General features: G+C 37.3%; 2 protein-coding genes across 2 annotated transcripts in view; both read left to right on the top strand.

Annotated features, from left to right (window-relative positions):
• The window catches only part of LOC135708360 (RNA binding protein fox-1 homolog 1-like), a 953,484-nt gene extending 950,556 nt beyond the window's left edge, over window positions 1-2,928 (top strand). The window contains exon 17 of the transcript XR_010518292.1: window positions 2,724-2,928. The gene's annotated coding sequence lies outside the window, so the exon portion shown is untranslated. The remainder of the gene's footprint in view (window positions 1-2,723) is intronic.
• Window positions 1-27,433, top strand: part of LOC135708447 (CYFIP-related Rac1 interactor B) — a 175,372-nt gene that overhangs the window by 89,019 nt on the left and 58,920 nt on the right. The gene's annotated exons all lie outside the window — the stretch shown is intronic.

Below are 27,433 nucleotides of genomic sequence, written 5' to 3'. Positions count from 1 at the left end.
GATAAAAAATTATATCAACCCTTCTATTAACAAATTCGCATGTATGAGATTAAGATTTTAGATGTGTGGTAAAATAAAAGTAGGGTAGTTCCAAATTAATTTACACTAGAAGGGATGGTCGCAAGTACCTATTTTCATTTCATGTGTCACAGTGCTAGAATTTGAAAATTGATATCAAATCATAGGGGGCTCGCAATAAAAATAGATCAGGCCCTCCAAAGGTGGTTAAGACGACCCTACTGCAGTCCATGCAAATATTTTGTGTCTGAACGTCTACTTAGGGGGGCGGGGCTGAGAATCTCTCTAAAGCTCAACGTAGACAGTTGTTAACAGCCCCTTATCGTTAGAAGGTAAATTAAATCCTTGGGCGCTGCGTTTTGGTCAAACGATGATGCACCCTCATGTAAAGAATGATGCGCTCCACCTGCCAGCAGTCACCTTTTATGAATATTCACTGTTTAAAAGTGAAAAAACTGCCATAACGGCACGGTGACAACGATCACGGAAATGAACCCTGCCAAGTTCGCGCGACTATTTGGTGAGCAGGAGCTTTGCCGCGAAACACGCGACGGCGAACGGCATTCATATGGAAAGTCAAAAAATATCCATCTCTCACACCCCGGAGCCCGACAACCTCGAATCGGAGCATATACAGACCAACAATTGAAATGGGCGGAACAACCAAACGTAAAAACACATCCACGCAATCTAACACCAGCATCTGATAGAGCAAACTTCCTCTATCGAATGGCATTGTTAGTTTGCGTGGGTGTGCCTTGGCTTACGTTTGGTTGTTCCACCCTTTTCAAATGTTGGTCTAGAATATCATCATCAGTAGTTCAAGCGCTGGAGTGACAGTGAGAATGTGACGACTGACTACTGCATCGCCAGCTGAGCGCAATTCCCCATCGTGTAATCCAGTCAAAACAGAGCGGAAAAAGCTTGCCGTTTTTTTTTTTACGTGTGTGTGAGTTTCGATGTCACCCACCGTACGGCCACGGACGGTAGTATCGAAGATGAGGGCATATTTTTGAAGCCATCATGATGAACTACGGTGTGGATGAGGTCGCGCGGCAGTCTATCCAATTTACTCGACTCGACTGCAGTGGGTTATTCGAAAAGTGCACCCAGACATATGGGGAGTTTAATTATGATTTTCCTGCAACATGGCAACGACGGGACGGTGCACTGTGAGCTTCTGTTTGAATGAAGGTTTAAATTGTATGTATTTTTTTAAGGTAGCATCACTGGGATATAAAATGTACACATGGATAAGTCCAAAATAACTGACTATCTGTACACGAATGAATTCTACTCCTTTTGGATCATTGCTTAAATTCTTAATCAACCAAATTGTTCTTGCAAGTCCCAGCTGCTCGGATTTTTTTTTGCTCGATGCTATTTGCCAAACATCAGCATTCCAAGGATCAAGCCCACCTAAAAAGGGACACCGAATACCTCAACGCTTGCCGGTTAGCAAAACACCGTTATAAGGATGCTACTTTTCATTCTTTTCTCCGATCGTTTCTATTTGCTTTGGCAACAAAAAGGAATGTCTGCTTGTAGACATGTTGTATTCAGCTTTTTTCCTGAACTCAGTGTCCATTTTCATCCTCTCCGCCGATGATGATACACAGAGAGCTAAAAGATGTTTAAATATTGATGCCTTGCTACCGAGCGCTTCTAGTGTTATCTCCCCCGGGAGGGGTAAACTTTTGAAGGTTGCTGTAGTTGAAATTAGTTTTCCTTTTGCTATGCTAGGTGTGGGTGGATGCAGGAAGAATATTTCTTTTCACCCGATGAAGATTTTTTTTTTAGCACAAAAGAATTTTCGCTCTGTAGTTGTTTGTTTGTATGTCGATGATGGTACTAACCTACTTTCTCGTTTGTTATTTCTTTCGTTTCAGGTAAATTGCGAAATTGGGATTCATTCATCTTGGTAAGCGATTTGTCAATTTATTCACCTGTTCTTGTTGAAAATTACCAAATTCTTCTAAAATGGTAGAGTCAAGTTGCACCATGCGATAGTTCAACACAATTTCAAGGGCATACAAAGAACGTACAAACAATGCCTACTTATCGATATAAACAGCCGTGAAGAAGGCGTGAACGATGGATTATACCCACATTGGTATTTATGCAAAGCCTCTAGGTCTAGCACCAGTTTTGGAACGGAGCCATTTTTGTCCCGCTTCCCACTACCGTATTACCGTCGTACGGCAACCACACCACCACCACCATGACGACAAGAACAAGAGACGATGCGGTTTTGTGGCTAACCGGTCAAAGAGCGATTATGCTAATTGTTCATTTGTCACGTTGGGATTAGCTTTAGTTGGTGATTTTTTGCTATGTTGGTGTCATGCATTTGTTGTATGTTGTCATTTATTTTCTCTTCATCAAATTGACTTGATGTTTGGGGTTAAATTGGTATTTACTGAAAATGTTGTGATTTAAATTGATTTAAGTGTGATTTCAAACTGAAGTTTAGGAGCTTTGACAAACCTGTAAGACTTTCCCGAAAGCTCAGCAAACATTTTCATATTCTCGGACCATCCCATACTATGCCGTCTATAGACGCTAACATTCATCAGAATTTGGGGTAATGTCATAGAGGCATCTAAAATATTCCAATTCAATAACACAGATAGATTTATGAAATCACAGCTTTTCCTTACCTTTGAAACATTTCAAAGGGTGTTAGGCATACATAAGTTAGGTAGGGGAATTTAAGTATTCTCGGCAACCTAAGCAGCGACCTTCTTTCTATAGCCTTTTTCTCTAAGGAACGCCCACATATGCAGTATTGGTTTGTTTACAATCTTTTGCTGCCAGCTGCTCTAACAATTTCAGTCGAAAGAATTGTCAAAAACTGTTTTGAAACGCTTTTACAAAACTCCAATCTTCTCTAGTGAGAGCGAGTATTGTCGGCAACCAGTTTTTCTTCGGCAACCGTTCCATTTAAACTGCATGTAAATCTGCTGTTCTATTATCCGCAACTCGAAATCAGCTACAATTTGTAGTGCGTGTGTTGCATTTCAAGAAAACCTTGCTAGATTGCTTTTTCTCAGTGGTAAAAATACAGTCAAATTGAAGCTGAAAGCATAAAGAATCGTTTGCATGCATTCAGCGAAGTGTTTTCGTAAGAAAATCCAGTGAAAATAGTGTTTCAATTTGGGTTGCCGAAAATAGTATGTCATGCCGAAGCCGTTATTTTCCCCTATACAAACTTAATCTAGCTCGATCGGCATAGTTAAATTTATTTATCACACAATTTCCCATTGTCCATTAAGAACAAGAAAATTGTTCTTCTTTGACAAAAGCGACATGTATATACGAACGAACCAAACACATGATCGATTTCCGTTATTTTCAGATACGATTGATATCGATTCATTCGATTCGGAATCAGCCAATATTATTTTTAATGGATCATAAATGCGATTAGATCTAATGAGTTACAGTAATGACCTGATTTTGTCGGTCCCCTTTATGATTATCTTTTCTAATGTGACATCAGTAAATTTCATCTTGCCAATTTGATTATACGATGACGTAATCAAACTGTCGAGCCAGATTGAGCAGAGATCTATCGATTGGGAATGTTTTATACAGGTGAGATAGCTTGTGTGGATGGCTATCGGTCACATACAGTAAGACGTGTAAAATCCGATTGTAATACCTATGTTACGGTAATAACAAAGGTAATAAGGGGGAATCTCCAACACCAAGCGTCAGATCGCTATGAAATTTGTTCTACAGGTAGATATTGATGAGGTCTTTCCACTGTTGCAAATTTCATGGGATGTACCGTTGATTTAAAAAAAAATCATTAACTAACATTCAGGGGTAGCATTGCACCATAGCATACCTTAAACATCCATCTTGAAGATTAATGAGAAATATTTGGAATTCCGGCTATGTGAAATTATTGAACGATAAAGTCTGAAGGGGAGGGGCTGATAAAACCGGGTAATCACTGTACTAGAGACAATGGGTTATTAATTAATGATTGATGATGATGGTCCCACCTATTACCCCTACAAAGGTTTGAGCTGGACGAATTAATCATTTTGTTCGACCATTTTCCACAGAGATGGCGCTGTTCCGCTGGTAGGAAGTGATAAAAATCCCAATATAGAAATTGAGAAAAGTGGGAATAATTCGCTTTCGGTGCATATTCAGGTAAAAAAAAGTGAACGACAACCTAAAGAAATTAATCAAGGACTTTGTCATTCAGTTATTGTTAAACAAACTACTGTTAAATAAAGATTATTTTTCCCCATACAGTTTTACCTGATTTACTACCAGCTCCCAGAGAGCCAAAAAATTCAAATTTGAGAGAGAAAATTTGCTCTCACGACCTCAATCTCTCAGCATGCCATGTATTTTGTTGACACTCGATTTGTGATTTCCCTTTCACAGATTACACTACAAAACATGTCTGGTACCTCTAAATATGCATTTCCTTTAACATTTGAAGTCCCTCCTTTTTTACATATTCTGCGCAAAAGATACTTTCTGCCCCACCCCATACATAAAATTCGACGGGAAATTCTGTGAGGGGTGAGCTATTGGCGTCTTGCAGTGAAACTTTTCCAAGCTTTCGCCATCTACATTTCGAAGTGAGAACTACTAGAAGGAGGATACTTTCCAAATTCTCCAAGTAAAACAAATGTTTTTGGGGCAAATCGGTTCATACAGAAAAACTAATAATTTCCCGTGGAAACTTTTGCTTGAATCGTGTAAGAAAACGTGTTTACAAACTAACTGTTATTATTTCGGTATGGCGGTATGTTTTCATGGAAAATTATGCATAACAAGTTTGCACCCACAGGAAGAGGTTACCTCCTGCGCAGCTGCATTTTTCGGAAAATGGTAAATATGTACGATTTCCACTAAGATGAAAGTGGAAATTAAGTGAATTTACTTAGGAAAGATTGTATCATGCTGGTGATAGTGGAGAAATGGTTGTATAGGGCGCCAATATTCAATGAATGTTCACTTTGGCCTTTTTAGGCAAACATATTGATACTCACAATTTTCGACGGAAAACGCAACAGAACTTGATTTACTCAACACACACCATGCTATAAAATGGTGCTAGATGGTCTTCAAAGTGATAAGAAGATGACAAATCATCTTTATTTTGAGTAATTGAGCAATTTACTTCTGTTTACATTATATTTACAATGCAGCGTTGATGGAGCCGTGAAATTAAATGAATAAATCTTATGAAAGTTCATCTGGAAAAGTCAAAGATACACATCAGTCTGAACGTTTTCACTTCGAATGTTATAATGGAAGGATTTTACGCAGGCTTGATGAAAATTAGGATTTAATGCTAATTTTCACGAATTTTATATGCAGTCTGTCAACCTTATCATCATCATGCAGTGGCGACATCTACATTGAGCTTTTACGGCAATCTTCCAATTTTGTGTGCAGAATGTGTAAAAAAGGAGGGACTTCGAATAATAATCTAAATGCATATATAGAGGTACCAGACATGTTTTGCACTGCAGTGTCCTCTGTGAACAATTATAGGAAAACAGATTGTGTCTAGTTTCCGATCGATGTCACCGCAAACAACAGCTGTGACATCTGATGGAACATGAATTCAGAAGCTTGACAAAATGATCAATTATCATTAAGATAATGATAACTAACAAAATCGAACTGGTTACAGTCACATATATAAATTCCCTCTAGAGTTTACAGTTGCTTCTCCGCGATATAAATGTTCGCCTTTTTGTCCACCTAAAATATTCATATGTATTACAAGAGATCAAGAGTTAATGAACAATCAACAAAGCATCCTATTACACTAGCAACCCCGCAATCTGATGCTATCATAATGTTCAGCAATGTCAGGAATGCTCACGAACCCCCAACATTTGCCAGAAAACTTACAGCTAACTCCTCAAGGTATCTTTCAAATAAGCTTCAAAATTGCATTTTTTTTTTCAAATGTTAAATCATGATGAATGTGGGCGTCTTAGTGGAATACCTGTATAATAAGAGAGAAAAGGATTAGTAATTTCCATTTAATTCCACTACCTTATTTGCTTATCCTTGAGAGATACCCGTATTTCGTGTACAATGTGCAGACTTCTTCAGTGTCTTGTACTAATACTCGACTTAGTACAAGACACTGAAGAAGTCTGCACATTGTAGACGAAATACGCGTATCTGTCAAGGATAAGCAAATAAGGCAGTGGAATTAAATGGAAATTACTAATCCTTCTCTCTCTCTCTCATTATATCATATGTTAAATTCAGTCCTCTATATCCGTAATACGCGCGATGTTCAAACCTTTTTTTTTAATTAATCTACTACTATTAAATCAAATATTAAAAATCCATTATCACCATCGTGGCGAACAAAAATAGTTTTTGCAGTGCTACAATAATTATTAAAAAAAAATAATTATGACAGCTATCCATACAAAATAATCTGTTAGAGATAACTTCGCCAAGATACATAATTTGACAATTCATAAAAAAAATCACTGGATAACTGTTCAAAAGACGGTTTGAACGTGAGAAATGCAGGATCTTTTAAATTCTGTAAGTGTTGCTGAACGTTTGATATGTCTAGGCATCGAATTGAAAACATTTATTCCTTTAAAAAATAATGAATTCTGTGAAGCACAAGTCAAGAAATGTGGTATTCGTATTTCAACCGCGTTTCTAGTATTATATCTATGAAAGTCACTTCCTCTTTCAATTCGATCACACAAATATCGAGGCAGCAAACCGTTAACTACTTTAAAAATGAACACCATAGTCAAATATACAATTCTTTGCTTCACCGACAACCATTGTAAGGCGTCTAGCATCAAAGTTGAGGAAGTGAATCTATTACATCTCAAAATCAAACGCATTATTTTACTCTGCAAGCGCTGTAATCTCGATATTTGTGTTTGATTCGCCAGAAATAAAATGGAAGGGCAAAAGTCTAGATGAGGAAAGACGATTGATTTGTATAGCTGTATTTTACTGGCAATAGTTAAATCGTTTTTCAGTCGACATAGAATTCCATACTTCTTGGTAATTTTCTTGATGACATTGTCAATGTAAGAGTTGGACTTAAGTGTGTCATCAATAATCACGCCAAGATATTTAATGTTCCGAACGCGATCAATAGTCTCATCATCAATTACAACAGAGACGTTCTCATTTACTCGATTCCGCGAAATTACCATAAATTTAAGTTTTACTTGTATTCAATTTCAACTGCTTCAACCATCTACTTAGAGAACGCAACGAATAACACAGTATCATCTGCAAAAAGATTAATGTCGCATAATCGTAAAACACGTCGCAAGTCATTAATATACATAATAAATAACAGGGGCCCTAATACACTTCCCTGGGGCACCCCACGGGACTGGAAACAGAATCATTAAAAACAGTCCGTTGAGTTCTGTCAGACAAATAGCTTTCAAACCATTTAACCTCGTAATTCCAAATCGCTCGATTGATCTTAACAACATGCAGAAAAAACACTGAGGCGTAAACCAATAATTATTATTTAATACGAAATTTCGATTTGTTTCAGTTCATAATGAAGTTTCAAATCAATAAAGAAGCCCATTTAAATCAAACCAGCACAAATTTTTAAAAATCTTTTTTATGATTGTGTGTGTAATGCACGTTTCAAACTGTCAGTCTGTATCGACATCATAACATTGTTAATAAAAAACCAAAAAAGTAAAATGATCATTTTCCTTGGCATTTTCTAATATTCTATCATTTCAGGAACTCCTCCTCCACCAACAATAACATTAGAATCTACACCATGGTGTACAGAAAGGCGCACAAGGGAAACATGTTCTTCCACCCATTCACGCACCAAATAAATTAATAAAAAACAGTGGTTTAGTTAGTAACAATTGAAACCATGATTGAAAAATGTGGGTTTATTTTTTATAATGACAGCTAATCTGACCTGGGAATTTAAATAAATTTGGTTTATAAACAATAAAAATAACATTTCAATGCAACAAAACCGGCAATTACTTTAAATAATGCTTGAATTTGATTCAAGTAAACATTTTTTAAATCAATAAAAGCCGATGTTCAATTCAATAAAATTAGTAGTATTATACCAACTCAATTTTGTTGTTGAATTAATCTATCAGTTTTATTGATCCATATTCTATTCAAAATTTTGTTTAACATGAAACATAATTTGTTTGATTGCACTATGTTTATTTCTGCGTGAATAAGGGCCTAGAAATTGTTTCAAAAGCGCGTTCAAGATCCAAAAATCCACTTCGCTAATACCAAATTCAACGCGGTTTCACAACAATGAGCTTCCCGATATCCCGATTGTTCTGGTATCAACAAAGAGTTGCTATTCAAATACTCCAACAGCTGGCCTTTAACAACAAGTTCTAAAATTTTCTCTAATGTGTGCAACATATTGATGGGACGAAACTCTTCGGCTTTAATCGTTCCAGCAACTTTTTGAATAGGGACCACTTAGGATTCCTTCCAAATTTGTGGCACATGTACAGTTTGCAATGATTCGTTAAGCTGAAATTTACATTACCACATCCAAATCTAAGAATCTTGAAAATGTGTTCATTACAGCAGCGGTTATCAAACTTTTTTCGATGGCGACCCATTTTTAAACGTGTGAGAAATTCGCGATCCACCAGCATTAAAGAAACAAGTTTTAGAGTCAACATGATCTTGAGAACGCTAAAATGGTTATCCATAAATGCCTTTAAAATGCACAATGGTCTGAAAATCGCATGAATATCCTTAGAAAACTTAATACAAAATGCTAAGTGAAATTAAATGGAAAATAACCACCTTTTTGTTTTGCTTTTATGAGATTTCCACTAACAACCCAGTCGAAATTGCCTGAAATCGCCATAACAGCAAAATAAATAGAATAAGATTATAAAATTAACAAAATGGTGCTAAAATGCCGGAAGATGGAGCGATCAAATAAAATAAAAATGATGAATCCTTAGCTGCAATGAATAACACAGTATTATCTGCAAAAATATTAGTGTCGCAAAATCGTAAAACACGTCGCAAGTAATTAATATACATAATAAATAACAGGGGCCCTAATGCACTTCCCTGCACAGCAAAAAAATAATTTTGATATCACATCAAAGTGGATGCACCACAATCATGTCGAAAATTTCATGTAATTTTTATGACCACATAAATAAACAAATACAGTAAAAGCAGCGTAATGTCAGTTCATGCATTGTATTAATGATAATTTTGTCCTTTTTAGCAAGTAATATTACACCATATTTACGACATGATTGTAGTGCATCCACTTTGACGTGATATCAAAATTATTTTTTTGCTGTGTGGGGCACTCCAAGGTTATTCCCCACGGGACTTGAAATAGAATCATTAAAAACAGTCCGTTGAGTTCTGCCAGACAAATAGCTTTCAAACCATTTGTATATGCAGTACTCATAATTCCAAAGCGCGTGATTGATCTTAACAATAAGGGCCTAGAAATTGTTTTAAAACTCAATTCAAATCAATCAATCAAACACAAAATTGTCAACAAATCTGAAATAATCTAACGAGATGCCAGAAAATAAATAGGATTAACTTACAAATTCGGACCATTCTGGAACGCCAATGTCAGAACACCAAAATGGATTTGAAAGGTCAAAATGGACTTGAAAATCCCCTAATAAATTTGAAACGCCTTCATGACCTTCCTAATCGCCTAGAATCGCCAAAATGAGAGTCAATTAATGGCCGCTGAAAAGCCAAAATAGCCTAGAATCGCCAGAAGGACTCTAAATCACCTAATTGGCATATAAATAGCAAAACCAATTTGAAAATGTCAAAATATCCTGCAAATCCCTAAACCCCTTTAACCCCAAAAGCCGCAAAATGACCAATAATCTTGCAAACAATGGTTAAGTAAGGAAATTTAAACGAAATTACTCAAGCAACATCAAAACCTCAGCATAAGTGATTCCGATCGATTAATTATAATGATGTCATAATTTTAAACTAGAATAAAAAAAAACAATAAAACTTTAAATCTGAAGTTCTGCGGCCCATCTAAGGACACCCTGCGATCCACCAGTGGATCGCGACCCATCGATTGAGAAACGCTGGTCTAGAGGCTTAGGAAAGTAATGTAAATTGATTTTTACAAGTAATCCTCTAGCTGACCCATAATTGTTGGATGACTGTACAACGTATTTCTTCTTCTTCGCATTGCATGCTTATTGCTCATCGCATGTTAGGTTATTGGGTGCTCTCAACTTAGTGTTCTAGATGCAGCTTAATTGAGACCATTTTTGCATTAGTTTAATTGTGTGACAAGAGCAACCATACTCCTATGCCCAAGGGAGTTGAGAAATTTTCCAACCCGAAAAATTCCTAGACCGGATCGGGAATCGAACTCAGGCTGCGCCTTTACCAACCGAGCTAAGGGAGGCTCTCAGCTCAGCAGGCCTGAGTTTAATTCCAGTCGGCGCCGCCGGGATGTTCTGAGGCATAACATCTCTGATCACGCCGGAAGTAAAGCCGTTGGTCCCCGGTCCATGAGTTGATGGGTCGATAGGTAGGGTCCAGGTGAGGAAGCTGCCTCCCTGGCGTCGGTAGCATTGGTGCTCAGCACGGAAAACAAGATCGTCAGAAAAAAGATCAAGGGCTAGTTAACTTCGAATATTTGCACTTGGTCTAAAATATAATCATTAAATACTTTCGTTTTTTTTGCTGAATAAACCGGGATTAGTAAAAATTTAAACCGGATATACCGGAAATTTCAAAATTAAATGTCACTGGCCACCCTCCTCGAAGACAGTTTTGACTAAAGCTTCAAGTCAATTGTGTGATTTCGGAGTAATTTTTTTAAATAGCTTTGCTGAAAATCTATGGCGCTTGTGAACAGAATTCCCGGATTCGTGAAAATACAGAGAGAATCGTATTTTGAGGGTACAATTCTAAAGGATCGTGCGAAGAGTTTTGAGAAAATTCCGAGGATAATTTCATGGGCATCTCGAAAAGATTTTTTTTAATTAATTTATTTGATAAGGCTCAACCGAATTAACTTTACAGAGCCGAGGATTCTTGTTCACTATACAATACATCTTAAAACTATAGTCAAAAGGTACAACACAATAAACATTTTATCTTCCGCTGCCCAATAAGCCTCCTCCACCAGAACGGGAGCCGCTTCCAGTGGTTTCATTCTATGGCAGATTCGCCAACGAGGATCAGAGCGCTTCAATTAATCATTTTGTTCGACTATTTTCCACAGAGATGGCGCTGTTCCACTGGTAGGAAGTGATAAAAATCCCCATATAGAAATTGAGAGAAGTGGGAATAATTCGCTTTCGGTGCATATTCAGGTGAAAAAAACTGAACGACAACCTAAAGAAATTAATCAGAGACTTTGTCGTTCAGTTTTTCTCGGAAATTATTGTTAAACAAGCTACAATCAAATAAAAATGATTTTTCCCCATACAATTTTACCTGCTTTACTACCAGCCCCCAGAGAGCCAAAAAAATTCAAATTTGAGAGAGAAATTCTCTCTCACGAGCTCAATCTCTCAACATGCCATGTATTTTGTTGACACTCGATTTGTAATTTCCCTTTCACAGATTACAAAATATAGTACCTGACACTACAAAACATGTCTGGTACCTCTATATATGCATTTGTTTTATCATTTGAAGTCCCTATTTTTTTACATATTCTGCGCAAAAGATACTTTATGCTCCGCCCCATACATAAAATTCGGCGGGAAATTCTGTGAGGGATGAGCTAGTTTGTGTGCAGAATGTGTAAAAAAGGAGGAACTTCGAATAATAATCTAAATGCATATATAGAGGTACCAGACATGTTTTGCACTTCAGTGTCTCCTGTGAACAATTATAGGAAAACAGATTATGTCTAGTTACCGATAGATGACACCGCAAACAACAGCTGTGACATCTGATGGAACATGAATGCAGAAGCTTGACAAAATGATCAATTGTAGCAATGGACGCAAAACGTGGTCAACACTCACACTCAACACGAAACGGTTGCTTTCCAAAGTCGACGACGCATCGACCGAAAGAACTGCTGATGAAGAACGATGAGGAGGACCACACAATGGTTGCTGCCGAGTAAACAGACGATCGTGTGACACACGTTGAGAGTGGTCTGCTTCTGTCGACAGTCGAGTGAACACTGATCTCGAAAAGAATGTCTAGATTATTTTAAGGCGAATTCCAATTGAATTTTCAGTAGAATTTTAATGGGAACTCCAGTATTTTTTCAATTCTGATGTGAAAGGCATGGGCAGTGATGGATCGCTCTTTTGAGACTTTTTCATTACTTTTCAATATAGAATGCTTACGTTAAATCCAATTCAATTTTCAGCTTTTAAGTGCTATTAATCTCCCTATCAAAATGCAAAATATCATCACCGTAAAGCCACACTCTGTGTTCTCACTGAATACACTCGAGAGCGCTCTCGGTGCGGATATTTTTGCTTTTGATAGGGAGATTAATAGCACCAAACTATCTTGCTTGAGTCGGCGCCGGTGGTGTTTTGGTAAGCGTGACTGCTTTCTCACTCCAATGGGTCTGGGTTCAATCCCAGCCGAGGTCGGTGGGCTTTGTCTGAGGCATAAAAATCTCTGGTCACGTCTTCCTTCGCAAGGGAAGTAAAGCCGTTGGTCCCGGCCCATGTGTGTTGATGAATGGGTGCCATATCCTGCGCAGCTGTGAATGTTGCCTTCCTTGCACATTCGATTGCCTTCAAAGGATGGCAATCGATGTCCGTCGGTGATTGGCAATTACTAGCGTGCACAGGAATCTTGTTAAGGAGGGGCAAGTTTTTTTCTATGGTGCATTTAATCTGGGGATGGGGAGTACTCCAAAGTGCGTGGTGGATGCTGCTGTCCACCCACCACTGTTTCCATAGTTTTCAATTTAGCTAATTTTATTTATTTTTTGCTCCGGTGGCGGTTCATCTTCTGCAATGGAAACTGTTTTCAGACAGCCAATGGAATTGGCAATTTAATCTCATCGACGATGTCGATGATGATCGGTTCGTCAAATGGTTGTAACAATGGTTGTAGTAGGGCTTTAATCGAAATGATACTTAGATGAATTCTCAGTAAGACAACAATAGACCAAGGTTCAATGGCAAACTAATACCCACTTTTCAATTAGGAAATTCAAAAGCTGTCTTTAAACTTTGTACAGTTGCGAAAAAGTTCAACCTCAGAATTCCTTGAGGTTCCTTTCGAAATTTCTAGAACTCTATGAGCTCTTTTTAAATTCTTCTCAGAAGTCCTCTGGAGTTATTTTTAGAACTCTTCTTGACTTTTACTCAGCATACCTTGGAACTGAAACTCCCTTAAAGTTTCAGAAGAACTTCCTCAGTATTCTCCAGAAATTATTCCCGGAATGAGCTAGAACTTATCGGTACTCCCTTGAAATTTTCCTCAAAATCCCTTCGGAATTTCACTCAGAAATTAATTTTCTCGGTATTCTTATCGGCATTATCTTGAAACTATCTGAAGGATTCACTAGAAATTAATCGCAGAATTTTCTTGGAATACTCCCCACAAATCCTTTGGAAATGTCCTCAGAATTCAATATCCTTGACGTTCTTCTCGGATATTTTTAGAACTCTTTTAAGCTCTTTCGAAATTCTTCTCAGAAGTCCACTGGAACTCTTCATGATTATTTTTTTTCAGAACACCATAGAACTGAAATTCCTTTAGAGTTTCAGAAATTTTTCCCGGAATGAGCTAGAAATTATCCGCGGATTTCGCTTGAAATTTTGCTTAAAAACCCCTTTGGAATTTCACTCAAAATTTGATTTTCTCGGTATTCTTTTCAGAATTATCTTGGAACTATATCCAGGAGGCACTAGAAGTTATCCGCAGAATTTTCTTTGAATTCTCCCCAGAAATATTTTGGATCTGTCATAAAAATTCAATATCCTTGAGGTTCTTCTCGGAATATTTCTGGACGTTTTTTTTTCTCAGACCACCTGGGAACTGAAATTCCTCTAAAGTTTCAGAAGAATTTCCTCTGTATTCTCCAGAAATTATTTCCTAAATGAGCTTGAAATTATCCTCGGAATTCCCTTGAAATTTTCCTCAACATCCCTTTGGAATTTCATTCAAAATTTGATTCTCTCGGTATTATTTTCTAAATTATCTTGGAACTATAAATTATTCGCAGAATTTTCATGAAATCAATTTCAGAATTTTTTTTTCTTTTGGAACTGTCCTCAGAATTCAATACCCTTGAGGTTCTTCTCGGAAGTCAAGTTTAAGTTGTCCGTCCATTCACCAAAACGTTGTAGTTTTTCTACCAGAAATGTTCAATAAAGCTTGCCCCTCCATTCACCAGAACTGTGCAATTTTTACATCAGGAATTTTCAAATCAGCTTGCCCCTCCATGCAGCAGATTTTTGCAAATCTTACATCATAAATTTTCAATACAAACTTGCCCCCAAGTAATTCTACACCAGAAAATTTCAATTGACCAGAACGATGCAAATTTTCCACCGTTAATGTTCAATAAAATTGCCTTTCCAATCTTCTGATTGGTGCACAATTTCTTTTTTTTACATTTTCCACCAGATATTTTCAATTTAGACTGCTTCTCCTATCATCAAAATGTTGCAGGTTTGCCACCAAATAAAGCTTGCCCTATTTTTAGATTTTTCATCGTGAATTTTCAGTAAAGCAGCTTCCCTCCAATCATCAGAATGGTGCAGATTTTCCACCAGAAATTATTATTGAAATTTGTTTCTCTATTCAGCAGAAGGATGCAAATGAAACACCAAAAAAATTCAGAAAAGCTTTCCCATCCGTTCACCAGAACGGTGCAGATTTCCACCAGAAATTTTCAATATAGCTTGCAAATGCCCCACCTTGCCCCACCCTGTGCACGCTAGAATTGCGGAACAGAAACCGGCGTTAAATAAAGGGAAAAATATTTTTTTAAGATGAGTTAACTAAAAATTCAATTGGATTTAACGTAGGCATGCTATATTAAAAAGTAACGATAAATTTCCAAAAAAGTGATCCATCCCTGGGCATGGGAAGTAAAGAACTAAGGAGAGCCCAAGGGAATTTAGAAAAATGACGGAAGCAGCAGTGAATTCTTAGAAAATGTTTAAAATTTGAATGACGATGATTTTTTTTTTGTGGAATGTTGTGCAGAAAATTTCTGGACTATTCAACTAAATTTCTGAAAAGAACTCTGTAATGGGAAATGATTTTAAAGGATATGCTTGAAAACAATTAAAAAAAATCATGTAAAGTTTTAAGCGAATTTGAGACAAATTTTGAAGACTTCGAACGCAGAACCAAATTCAAGAACCAGGAGAAATACTGCTGTCTTAGTAATGACTAGGTTAGTGATCTCTTTGGCTCAATCGCAATCAATCGGAAAATTTTCCAGTATTCCGGGAAAAAAACTGGGAAATTGCTAATTGAATTTTTTTAGTCACCATGAAAATTGCAACGGTTTGAGAGTAAAGAGGATTTCAGTGTTTTAGGTCCTAGACTTTCGCCATCTGCGTCTGTCCGCCTGCATGGAAAATCGCATTTCATAACACAAGAAAAGCATCCAAAGAAAGAGCGAAGTCCAACAGAATAGAACTCCACCTTTCTGTATCGTTCTACTGTAGGGTAGGACGGGGCAAAATCGCCCAGCCCAGTATGCCCAGCCTTGCTCGGGATTCAATATTAGCTTGAGTTTATGCGCCGATTCAAAAAAGCATGCTATATTTTTCTGTTTCATTTGTACGGGAGCCCCTCCTTACAGAGGATGGAGGGGTCTCGAACCATCATAAGATCCTTTCCCGGCCCCAAAACCCCTGCATACAAATTTTCACGCCGATCGGTTCAGTAGTTTCCGAGTCTATAAGGGTCAGACAGACATTTCATTTTTATAAATGTGTATAGATAGATAATCGCAATTAATACATTAAAATATTGTCTGTCCTATAGGACATAGTGTTATAGTGTTTTAATGTCTTCTCTAGCTCCCTGGGGTTGATATAGTTCAATGTATTCAAATTAGAATGTTTACAAAATTAATTGAAAAGGTTACCTTTTTTTCACCTATAGCAGATTTGGTTGATATATGATATTTTTGAGTTTTTAACAAACGAAAAAAGGGATATTTGTTGTAGCAAATTATTGTAACACAGAGAGGATTTTGTTCGTTCGGCATATTTTCATCAATTTCATCAGTAATTGAATATTACGAAATCATTTTTGGAACGATGCATCTCATGAAGTGCAGTTTATAAAAATACACGATTTTTCATGTAAAATTGGGGGGTACCCATCTCGCCCCGTCCTACCCTATAGTAAAAAAGAAAGGAAAAAGTGATCAAACGTGCTACATCAATATGCCCTCCAATTACGTGTGAACGACTTGTCTGCCTGCCAGTCAGTCAGCCCATCCAGCATCCAATCCAATCCAGTCCGTCCGTCCATCGCAACTCGCTCTACGTGAAGTGTCAATTGGGCAATCGTGAAAAGCGCGAAGAACGATTTACTCGTCTCAAAATGCTAAGGCGTCGAAGCGAAGACGACGTCGACGACGGATGGAAGGCAAACATCACGCGACCTTATTTCCCCGGGCTTGTTCTGAATACTGGGTCTACCTACAACCACCGGGGGTAGGCATTGGAGCAAATTGAAGTGGAGCGCACGGTTTTTTTTTGGTTTTTGAATTGCTTGTTGGGATCAGATGCTCACTGTGCATAACGAGATGTTCTCGCGTACAGTTGAGGAAGAGAGTAATGCGCTGGATCCGTCGATATCTGTTGTAAGTCGAAGAAGTGTGAAAACCGTTTTCCGACAACAACAGATGGGCGTATGCGTATTTATCTTTGGGTGTATGGGATTGAACAGTGCATGATTCATTTGGAAGTGTGGAAAAGATAATGCCAAGGAAGGCAAAAAAACGAGAAACAGGAAATTGGCTTTTAAGAATCTATCAAAACAAACACTGCGTCGGCGGAGGGAAAGAAGAGTCGGAAAATTCCGTTTAATTCCAGTGTCTGTATACACTCAATAGATGAATGTAATATTCTCTTATCGGTTTGTATGAAAGATATGCAGAATTTGTGATAATTCCCGGAAATTCAGATTCTGTAACTTTGTAAATGTTGATGTATTTTGGGGCATGTGTGTGTTTTTACATGTAAGTCAAAAGTTCAATTTAAATTGATTTAATTCTCAACGAACAACGATATAAATTTACATGAACGTGTAAATTTCAGCTTTAATTAACAGAATTTCAGTTCGTTAGACGTGTACTTTTATTTTTTTATTTGTGAATTAGGTTTTGAAATTCCCCCAGAACCGCAATGTTTCATCCAATTTTAATGAAGTCTTCAAACTCTCATCGCACCATTTTCCTCCCAATCAGTGGCAAGTTAAATTTAATTTTCCACCCATTAGCAGCGCATTCCAACATTTCGCACATGCTGTGATGTCCCACATTTTTCTCGGGTCTCTCGGGAACGCATCCACACACGTTCGCTCAAATACACATGGTAGCCAAGCTCACTGATGTCCACAGTTCAACTGTCCAATTCTCGCAGCCACGCGATGTAAACATACCGTTTAATGAGCATTACATTGACTGACGCGCGAAAAGGGAAAAAAAAGTGGCATGCATAATTAATGACATGTAGCAGCAGCTTCTCAACCGAGCAGGAGTGAATCATCTGGTGGATTGTGTGCATTCGAGTTGAGCTTGAATCGCGGAGAACCGATTAGATGCGCGAGAAGCCGTTAGCCTTATGGTGGTTTCCCTCCTGGATAACGACAAGGCAAGTCAACGAACGAACTCGAGCTCACAAGTGAACGGTTCTGACGCGCTCAGCTGATTGTAGCGATTCCCTCGTCTCTGCCGGAGGAAGCTACCTGCGCCTACATAATAGTTTCGGTTCGGTTCTCTATCAGCGAAACGAGATCATTCAGTTGCGCTTGGTGTGATGGGGCTTTTACCCTTCTCCGGCAGAAGGGGATAGGGTTGTCAGAGATTATGATTTAAATTAAAAAAAAAAACATTTCGTTGTGTGTAAAATTACATCGCATTCAACACCAACAAATGTTTACTTTTTAAATCATACTGCTTTTTCTTGAATTTAGTCATATGTATTTCAATTGGAATTATTTTTATTTCAAATCACAGAAATACTTTGAAAAATAATTAGAAAAGATAAGTTGTGAGTAAAACGCAAAACAATTGGAGAATTCGTCAAGTATAACAAACTACTAAAAAATGCTTTTGTAATGTACGAAGTTTGTTCTTAAATTGCATGTTTGCTTAATTTTTTTTAAATTGAAATTAGATTATAAATAAAAAAAATTACAATTCTGGGGTGAAGTTGATCATGTAGGTTTTTATGCAATGCAATATTCAGAAGTTAGCAATTATACTTGTTTGGTGATCACTGAAGAACAATCTGGTGATGAAATTTCTACCACAGTTGTAATTTGCGAAAATCCTTCATATTTTGTCGCAAAGTAGTTAAAAATACGCTAAATATACTAAATCGTTCATTTTAACGAAATCGGATCTAAAAATTATGAAAATTAAGTGATTTTGTCGAACACAGTTCCAGAATAAATTTGGCTTACGATCGAATTTTGAGTAACAGTACATCTTATCACTTCTACTAAAATTGTACATTTATAGCGGTAGAATGCATTAGGGAAAACGTTTAAAAATTCAAGGGGTAGGGAAGATAGGGGCAATATGGTCCCCCTAATAAAAACACAGTGCCCTAGTAAAAGTTAACGTTTTGACAGGTTTTCACTAGAAAATAAAATTCAGGAATCATGTGAAATAGACACATAAGTTCTTTTAGTAACAGTTACGTGTATTGCTCGCTGTAGAACCAGCGGATCAGTAAAATGTAATATAGTGAATGCAATGCTTGTTTTCTTGACTGCATATATTATAATATTCTAGAGATTTTGAGCTAATGTTACATTTCCATTATTATCTTAGACATGTAATTGAATTTTGCTACAGTTTTCATGGAGATGCATATTATAAACATTTTCAACAAGTTTGTAACAAAATTAGATTGAGTTCATAGGTATTATGCCCAAACGAACGGTGGCCCATCTCGCCCCGTATGGTCTTCTTGCCCCCATCCTCCCTAATCAACTCTACACACTGTGCTGAAACACAATACGGCACACTGTCCAGTACGTAGCGCATACGTTGACAGGTATGACACAAACAATATTATATAAAACGGCAGCACTGTTGAGTTTTGCCAATCGTACTCATTACTATGGTTACTGCTTTGTTTACTTCAGATCAGGGCTCTACATTTTCGAAGCTCTAAAATGAACTCGAGTTTTGTTTCTCTCATACAAACGTGTTCAACGCTTCATTTCTATAACGCCTAGCTAGACTATCAGTAAGAAATAATAATTAAAAAGAAGCACGCTTAAAGGGTGATACGGTCAAAATTTGGTCAATATCAACTTGACGTATTTCTTTCAATTTTGCATTTAAAAAACCTGAACACCCCTCATTTTGAAGGTGTGTGTGTGTAGAATGTTGCTCCTATTTTGATTTTGGAATTCACTCTTCAGTTGTCAAAATGCCGTCCAAGCAAGAAGAGCAGCGTATCAAAATTTTGCTCGCGCATCGCGAAAATCCGAGCTACTCGCACGCAAAGTTGGCAAAATCGCTAAAAGTTGCCAAATCAACCGTTACAAATGTCATTAAAGTGTTTGGGGAACGTTTGTCGACAGCCAGGAAGTCTGGATCGGGGGGAAATCGAAAACCGGAAGCCGCTGAGACGACAAAGAGAGTTGCCGGTAGTTTCAAGCGAAACCCTAACCTCTCTCTCCGAGATGGCGCAAATAAGCTGGGTGTATCGTCTACAACCGTGCATCGAGCCAAAAAACGAGCCGGACTATCGACTTACAAGAAGGTAGTGACTCCAAATCGCGATGATAAACAAAATACGACGGCCAAAGCGCGATCCCGGAGGCTGTACACGACGATGCTGACGAAGTTTGACTGCGTGGTAATGGACGACGAAACCTACGTCAAAGCCGACTACAAGCAGCTTCCGGGACAGGAGTTTTATACGGCAAAAGGAAGGGGAAAGGTAGCAGATGTTTTCAAGCACATGAAACTGTCAAAGTTCGCAAAGAAATATCTGGTTTGGCAAGCCATCTGTACCTGTGGCTTGAAAAGCAGCATTTTCATAGCTTCCGGGACTGTCAACCAAGAAATTTACGTGAAAGAGTGTTTGAATAAACGTCTGCTGCCTTTCCTGAAGAAACACGGTTGTTCCGTACTGTTTTGGCCGGATTTGGCATCTTGCCATTACGGTAAAAAGGCCATGGAGTGGTACGCCGCCAACAACGTGCAGGTGGTTCCCAAGGACAAGAACCCTCCCAACACGCCAGAGCTCCGCCTAATTGAGAAATACTGGGCTATTGTCAAGCGGAACCTAAAGAAGACCAAAAAAACTGCTAAGGGTGAGCAGCAATTCAAGGCAAACTGGCTTTCTGCGGCGAAGAAGGTGGACAAGGTGGCTGTACAAAATCTGATGGCAGGGGTCAAGCGTAAGGCCCGGCAATTCGGATTTGGAAAAGCGGAAGCCTAACTGGATATTTTTCCTGAATTTTATACTAATTGAACTTGAAAAAGAAATTTAATTTGATTTTTTAAATAAACGATTTCACCGATTTACACGCGTTTTCCCTTGACCAAATTTTGACCGTATCACCCTTTAGAAGGAAACGCTGGCTGTGAATCTTCTCGTCGTTGTTTTGCTCATTGCTTTCAATGCAAGTAATGTCGATTTTCTAGTTAAACGAAACCTCATTATGGCTTTCAATCCCCTTTCACGAACACTCTATCACCGCTCTTTCAATTTGTTTAAAATGCGTTATGTAACGTTTTCGTTATTTTTTTTAGATAAATATGTGGATGGAAGATAAATTAAACATATTACGTGTAATCTTCACGTAAGAAATGCTTTAAATATGTAATTTCATTTTCCGTCATATACGTCATGAAACCTCTGTTGATGTGTTTCATGAAAGAGAAAACTATCAAAGTCGAGCGTTCTTTCGCTCATCCGTTTCACCGAAGCGACGGGAGAAAGAGAGACAAGTGATTGAACATTTGTTTGTGCACGCCGACTGAGGTTCTAGAATGCTGCGAAGCTGTTCGACTTTAACAGAAAAAGAAAGCTAGCAGTCTCTTCGTCGCATCGGTTTGGTCGATTGAAGCTGATATTGTTACGCCCTGCTTCAGATACTGAAAAAAATAGAAAAACATTCCATGGACAGTTGACTTTCGATCCCGCCCCTGGTGAACCATTATCCAGACAGAATCATCTCGGAGTCTTCTGCAGGAGATTGTCTAACGTTACCTATAACGCTGCCGTTTCTATTGCAGGGAAAATACACCATAATATTCAAGACGTTTGGCGGACGGACACGGATTGGGGCAACATGATTTCTATTGAGATCGCTACATACTGGATGGATTGTATTGTTTTTTTTTGCCTTTGGTTTGTTTTTTCCGTCGATCTTGTTTTCCGTGCTGAGCACCAATGCTACCGACGTGCCAGGAAGGCAGCTCCCACACCTGGACCCTACCTATCGACCCATCAACTCATGAACCGGGGACCAACGGCTTTACTTCCCATCCGAAGGAAGGAGTGATCAGAGATGTTATGTCTCAGAATATCCCGGTGGCGCCGACTGGGATTGAACCCAGGCCTGCTGGGGTGAGAGGTAATCACGCTTACCACGGGATTGTATTGTGCCACATATAAATTTGAGTTCTCCCGATTTTTCCCCGCTGACTCTTCTCGTCCAGCATTACAAATGCTTCCAAGAAGGACATCACAGTATGCACCAAGAGAACGCAAAATACGGTTGATTAGCTTCAGGACAGACGCATTGCCTTCGCCAAGGTTCTGAAGAATGTCATGATGTCATTCGGAGACAAAAAGCATTGTCTCAATTGAGCTCGTGGTTCTAAAATAATGTAGTACATCAGCATTAAATAAAATATAATAATTGGAGTTTCGGCTATGCAGTCTGGTTAGTTCAAACCGTAGTTTAACTGCCCAGCGTTTCGGCAGTTTTTGGCAGCTTTTCTCGGGGGAAATTAATTCTACCGTAATTAAATTTCCCCTGAAGAAAGCTGCCAAGAACAGCCGAAACGCTGGGCAGTTAAAAAAAAAAACTACGGTTTGAACTCGCCAGAGAGTGCATAGCCGAAACTCCAATTAATCAAATACAAACAGGCGGAAAATTAACACATTAAATTAATTTTTCTGAGTATTTTCCACCGAGAAACCGATGTAAACATAAACAAGCACAAAAGTCATTATAAATCCAGGGTTGCCAAACTCATGGGATATTGACGCCTTGATTGACAGATTTTGGCTCATTCGGCACAGCGTAGGTACATCTTTCGGTACAGCTAAATTTTCGGCACAGATTAAGGTGTGCAGATTTAAATACCCCTTGTCAAAAGTGTTATTTAAAACTACTTAAGTAAATACTGAACAAATTATCTTATAACAATATTATGAAAAAAAGGATTGTTGAGAAATGAAAATTGAACGGTGTAGTGATCAACTACATCCCATTTATCGGTATCTGTTTCTTACATACTCTGTGTATGCTTCATACGAAAATTTAATTATAGCACTTACAATTAAGGCACATTTTTTCCTAATGGTGATTTGTTACAGATTTTGTATACATTAGATACAGGATGTTGACTTCCTGTAAATTTCTGGAATGTAACGGAATCTCAGGAAATTCCGTTTACAGCCTGGAAACTCAGGGAATCTTAGGTATTTTTTTTAATTCTGAGAAATATTGTTCAATCCTTATTAATAACTGCATTAAAAATTATAGAGCATTTCCAGCCCAAAATTTAAAAAAAAATTATCAGTTTTGTCCCGACCCCTTCCGATTTGAATGAAACATCACGCACATGTTCGCTGCTACCAATGCACAGCGTGACATGGCTGTTTGCGGCGAAACTATTGAGTGTAGCATTTTGATGTCTTTTAGAATGTTTCTTCATTTTTTGAGTACTTTAATTGAGTAGTGAACATGTTTGATTAAGGGGGGTATACACTAATATAAAAAAAAAATACTTTTGTATGTCTTGTTGAAATTGATGAACACCTATGGAAACATTGTAGATGAAGTCATTTTAAGAAACTTTGTCGCAGATGTCAATTTTCTATCCATCAAGTGGACGAAGCTATAGGGTAAAAATGGAGTACAAACGCTAGTACCCCTTAAAAACGTTTTTTTTTTTACCATAACTTTTTAGTTTGACTTTTTCAATTTTTTTCAATGTTCTACAAAGTTGTAAGTGCTCTAAAAATGCACACTTTTGCTCAACGAAGCAAATCGTTATCTCTTCATGTAAAGGATTTACATCCGTATTTATAATTTTTCAACACTCACTCTAAAGGGGTGTACCTTGCAGGTTAGCAGGTATGAGTAGCTAAACTCAACGTAATTTCCCCTACTGTTACATTCACAATTCAGAGGGGGATCCAAGGGGATGTCTAATGAATTTTCTAATAAATTACCTCAATGTTTTGCTGTTTTCATGACAATTTTTCCAAATAGGGTTTTTGATCTAATTTCCGTCCTACTAAGCACAACCCGCGCTTTACCTCTCTTTTTTGAACGGGTTGAAACATAAAATGGAATATTTATGTCAAAGATGACTACTAAATGCATTCACCTTTCCATACGTACCGTTGGATTTGATAAAGAGTCAAAAATTGTTGAGATATTGTTTAAAATCTAATACTGCTTCTTGATTCTAAATTCGTTCTACGAGTTTCAATTCCGTCCTAACGCATGGAAACGCCATTAGATTTTCTTCGTCCTACGGATAATCATAGAAAAAGGAGATTCGCTAGGAACGCTTCTTTTGTTTTGAGAACAACGAGCGTAAATTTTCATACAATGCGCTCTAATAGGATTTATATTATAGCTAATGAACTAGCGCATCGGAACAAACCTATTATTGTTTTGTGCATGGTGAAATCATTGATATTATTGATCTTTTCTGATCGATAGAACGGAAATGGGCGATTACGACGAAGTAGTGCTCTACCCTATGTACATTAGAGCGGGTTGCAGCTTCGACAAAATTGTTTGGTATAGTATTCTCAATCTAAGTCCGAGTTTTGGTGAAATTTGACCAATATTCGGATTTTAGGTAATCAAATCAATAGGATCGTTCCGTTTCCCATACAAAATTTAAAATTCTCCCGCCAATAGAGATTATAACCAAATTCAAATTGTGCCCAGTTGTCGGGGACCAGAATAAGCATTGAAAGAGCAGTGGGGATATCGGAAATCCATAGATGATCATTAATTTTAACAAGACATAAAAAAGTTATTTTTTTTTATTAGAGTATACCCCCCTTAAGCGAAAAATTTCACCACTGCAATAAAGTATTTAAAAATTGAAGAAACATTCTAGAAGACATCAAAATGCCACACTCAATATTTTCGTCAAAAAAGGCCATGTCCCTCTTTTTTTTAATTCGTCCCACAAATGTATTTTGTTTTTCTCAAAAGTAACTTTTGAAAAGGACGTATTCAAAATATGAATTATATTTTTTTTTTCAAAAAATCATAGCATGAAAATGATTGAGCTGATCAAAATGACGTAAACAAATTGTGGGTACACACTTAAAAATAACTATTTTTACACGACACGTAATCCATCTTTGACGTACATTATGGAATGTAAACAAGCATGTCATGTAAAATTAAGTGTTCCCAAACCGAAACATACGCAACTCGACGAAAAGTACGATTGATTTAATCTATTCTCTCGTTTCTTTCAACTGATTCTTATGTCATTTGGGCCGCTTGCATGTGTCGGTCTCAGGGCACGGAAATTTACATGACTTTTTGGTAGTGTATAGTTAAATGTTCTTTGTGAAAAAATACACTGAAAGAAAAAACTCGGTAAACTCTAATCTAACACCAACACAGCCAGTTCATGAAAACATCCTGGAAAATCAAAGATATACCTCCATCACTTTTTTTTTCTATTTGGTATATGTTGCACATCATAGATGCGCAAAATATATCAAAACGGCCAGGCCTACTATGCAGCATTTGAGGGGCAAGATGATATAGAAACATCGGGCCTGTTTAGATCCAAGATTTAAACACGATGCTTCAGAATCCAATACATGGATGAAACGTGGACATCTCGTACCGTACGTTCCGTTGTATTGTTATTTATAAATCATTTGTCGTTGGGAGCATCTAGTCTAAAAAGGTTAAGTGATGCTCCATTTTCTTTTAGCGGTTGGGACCTGAGCACTAACTCTTGTCCTAGTCCAATATGCCATATGGTTATAGCGCCATTACTCACTTTCTGAAAAGAGAAGAAGGGAAGGGAAGGAGAGGAAAATGACTTGGGAAAAGGAAATAATGTGGGATTCCTTTCCTTATTAGTGTTGGTATCGTCAAGTTTTATAAAAACCATTGAATAAGATTGTCATTTGTTCAGGTTATCATAACAAGCTATGACCGACGTGACTATTGTTTAAGCCCTGGTTAAACAAGTTAAATCACGTTCCCGAAAGCAGTCAACAATGTATCCCAAACTGGATCAAGCGTGTACCCTATTTTTCTAAACATTCCGACGCGTTCCGCCCAATATTTTCTGCAATAGTAGCCTGGAATAAATCCTAATGTCTTTCCATTCCTCTAATATTCAATGTATTCTAATAATGAGTGGTAACAAAATAACTAAATACTGTTTTTAATCTCACCAATACCAATCTTTCAGTTGACAACATAATATTTTTTCTCTTCCGATGCGCCTAGATAGAAACGGGCAAGTCTGACAGCCACCATATCTGAGAATGAATTGTTTATTATTTAATATATAATTATGGAAAACACATTTTGTTGCTGGACATCGCGACTAACATTTGAAAATGGTCTAAAATGTTGAAAATTTATTATTATTATTTTTAAATTTGCATTAACTTGAGATTGGCTGGACTTAGGAAATAAGTTTATATGCGCAAACTTATCAAAAATTATGCGTAGAATCCAAATAAATTATTATTTTACTAAGAAATGTGCAATTTCGTTATATTTTAAAAACCAATAACATAATGAAACATTATTGGTTTTTTAAGCATGTTACCAGCTTACACTCTTAACCAAATTTTAGGGTATTACTTCAGCTTTCATTTAAAAAATAGAAATCGAAGAGTAAGTTTTTTTCTTTCAGTGTATACAGTGTATTCAACTCAGATGTCATTTTGATTGGATCAATCATTTTCATGTTATGATTTTTTGAAAAAATATAATCCATGTTTTGATTACGCTTTTTTCTATAGTGATTGCGGAGAAAAAAAATCATATTAAAAAAATGTTACCAATGCTGGAAATACTCTATAATGATCACCAGTTATGTGGTAAGTGAAGCAATGCATAGTCTTAGACTTGAACAATTTAAATCCAAGGAAAATTTCTTGGACAAGAAACATTTTTAAAGATCCAAGAAATGGACCATTTCTCCAAGGTTCTGGGACGTGCTTCTGTTTCAAAATGGCATATATAGGAAAATGTTGAAGGTTGCAGACCTAACTTTTTATTAAAATCCATGGCAAGATTCTGGATCATTTAGTTTCTACAAATTCCGGGCTTATACATAGTTTGTATATTATAAACCTGAAGGAAACCATGCGTACTGATGATTTTTATGAATCATCATGAAACAAAAAAACAATGGCTGCTCTTTTCGGACTTTCAATGAAAAAACGCATTGGTGTAAATTCAAACGTTGAAATTAAACTACTCTGTGCCTGTCGACAGTGAACTTTGATGCTACTCTATCATTTGCTAAAAGTTAAACCAAGTTTCAAGAGCTGGGTGAAAAGTTATCAACAAAACAGCAATTGGTGTGAACGAATGAGCATGCCAACCCTGCAAAATGTTAAATTTTCAAGATCTTCACAAGTAACAGCCGCAACAAATTTTAATCTACATATAAACCTCCCCATAAAAGCATAACAGTCCCGTTTATATTTTTATCAGAAATGAGTTATCCGTTAGAATCGATTGTAAACTACCCGTATTTTACACTGTGCATTTGTTCAGAAAATATCGTTGAAATACAAAAAAGGTGGTTGCCCCATCCATAAGAATCTACGGATAAATACATTTTCGACAGCTTTTTTCTCGGTTTGCTATTTAAGCAGATGGGACAAATATGCTTTTATGGGCATTAAAGAAAAAGAGAAGGATTATTAATTTCCATTTAATTTCACTACCTTCATTGCTTATCCTTGGCAGATACGGATATTTCGCCTACAATGTGCAGACTTCTTCAGTGTCTTGTACTAATACTCGAGTCAAGTAT

The sequence above is a fragment of the Ochlerotatus camptorhynchus genome, unplaced genomic scaffold (genome assembly GCF_037179485.1).
Source record: "Ochlerotatus camptorhynchus isolate MF236.1 unplaced genomic scaffold, CSIRO-AGI_Acam_v1.1 ptg000330l, whole genome shotgun sequence".
NCBI lineage: Eukaryota > Metazoa > Arthropoda > Insecta > Diptera > Culicidae > Ochlerotatus > Ochlerotatus camptorhynchus.
The sequence above is the reverse complement of the archived record's forward strand: the minus strand, read 5'-3'. Positions and strand labels throughout refer to the sequence as shown.